Genomic DNA, 2,268 nt, shown 5'->3' on the forward strand with positions numbered 1-2,268 from the left:
GGTCCCAGAGAGGAGATGGTGGAGAGGAAATAAATCAAACGCGGGCACGTGGTTGCTTCAAAGCGAGTCTTGGAGGTTTGAGCCGACGAGCGGGGGAAAAACAGGCTCCCGCAAGACGCAGAACCGGCGAGTCTAAAATTAACTGAACTCTTTGGATTGGCAATAGGCAAATGGTGAATCCCTGTGGATCCTTTGTGCTGACAGAGCTATTAATACATCAGCGGAGGCCTTGGATGAGGTTGGGGAGTGTTGTGCATGCGTCGAGAGGAGGGTGTTCTCAGCGTCTGGTCTCGTTCAGCAAAGTGCTACCAGGGGCTGAGCTGCAATACAGGGCAGGAATTGCCAGAGACTCTTTCTGAAATGTAAGAATTTGCTGCTTCTTACTTAATTACAGTCGTGGCAGTTGCTATGTTGAAATGCTGCCTTAAAAGCCTTTGTGAGTAATTAGTGTCAAAAATATAAGATCTACAAAGCCATAAACTCACAGCTTGGTAATATTACCAAGTACTAATTAAAAAAAGAAAAAAGAAAAGTCTCTCTTTCATGATAAGATTTCCAGCATAGCAAAGATAAAAATGATGCAATTTGCAGATGATAGGGAAAAAAAAAAAAGATGAAACCTGAGGGAAGAACTGGGGAGAGACGAAAGTCAATATCAACAAGGCTATAGATCTCAGAGTGATTTGGCAATGGTAAGGGTAAGGAAAGTGAAATACTGGAGGCTAAAGACAGAAATGTAGTGAGGAATACATCCTGGGAATATCCTGCGCTACGATAGAGAGATAAGGTTGAAGATCAAGCATTTCGGATGAGAGGGATAAAAATATTGCTGTATTTGGGGCTAAATATTCTGGCACAATTCTCAGAGGCAGGGAAATATTTCAGGGACATTCTTACCGGTAGAGACAGGGATATTGTGTGCACATCTGAGGGAAGTGGAAGGGGATGAGTGTGATCCCGTTCGTATCCCTCCTGTCCCCTCTGGGCCCCTTATCGGGCTCATACTGCAGAACCAGAAGCAGTCAGGCGCCCGGGACGATGCGCAGCAGCTCAGAGAACCTGGTTACACGAGGTGAGGTGCTTATCCTTTGGAAAAGAGATTACGAAGAGACCTCATTAACGTAGAAACAAAACCCTGCTGGGAATAGAAGATCAAGGCTGTTTGGGTTACTGTCAAATCCGTGTGTCAAGGGACGTAAAGCCAGTCTGAAGAAGGACCTGAATTCTATGAAACATAAGCTGAATTTTTTTCGCAGCACGTAATAATGCAATTATAATAACTGCTTGTGCTTTCTTGTGCCTTCCAATTTAAGATCTGAAAGCACTTCATAAACGTGAATTAAGCCTTCCAAGGACCATTGTGAGGTACAGCAACTACTACTATATTTTACAACCCGGAACGCTGCGGAGCAGCATGTGTACAAAGCAGCCCGGTGAGCTCGGAGCACGTCTTGCTTCAATCACATTGAGCCTTGCCTTGCACTTTGCCCATTAATGGGGTGCATGGCAGGTGCAGAAACCATTTCCTGATGTTTTCGGCCCAATTCTCCATGTGATGTCGTTCCTATTTGCAGTGCTTTGGTCTGTGTGGAAACAGTGAGGTGTTTAGCAGTCATTAAGGGGGACTGGTTGGCAGATACTTATGGAAAAAAGAGAGGCAGAGGGTGGTCGGGTACCATCTGATGGGTGCGTTGATGGGAGGAACTCAATGGATGCTTGGCTGGTGCCCGCTGAGGTGGCCCTGGGCACGGCAGGCTTCATTTTTGTGTCCTTGTTCTTGCTAGTGTTATGGTATGTGTCAGCAGCATCCAGGAATGGTGGACAAGGAGGACTTCTAGGGCATTTTGGTCAGGTGTGGCTCACAAATATATGTATTCACAGTGATGTACACCATTTATGGGGAGCCCTTTCCTCTGGTGTTCCTCATCGCTCCTGATGAGGAGGAGAGGAACTGGAGGCACATCTTTTGATGTAGCCCATCCTTTTCTGACATTTCTGGTCTCATTTCTGACCTACCATAAGCTCTTGCAGGCAAGGGGGGGCCCTTTGGATTGGGGCTGCTCTATAACGACTGTATCAGCTTCTTGTGAGCAAAGGTTTTGTCACATGCCACAGGCCGGGACGCTGTTCGGAGGCTGGAGTTGTGTGCTGCTGTTTTCACCTTGACAGCCCTCTTGGAGAGAGACCATTAGTATGGGTGGCAAGTCAGCAGAAAGTAAACATTTCCTGCCCTTAAAAAGCTGCCCCCACCTGACCCTGAGGACTTTA

The sequence above is a fragment of the Nothoprocta perdicaria genome, unplaced genomic scaffold (assembly GCF_003342845.1).
Source record: "Nothoprocta perdicaria isolate Ctin4 unplaced genomic scaffold, notPer1 scaffold_12, whole genome shotgun sequence".
In the NCBI taxonomy this organism is placed as follows: Eukaryota; Metazoa; Chordata; class Aves; order Tinamiformes; family Tinamidae; genus Nothoprocta; species Nothoprocta perdicaria.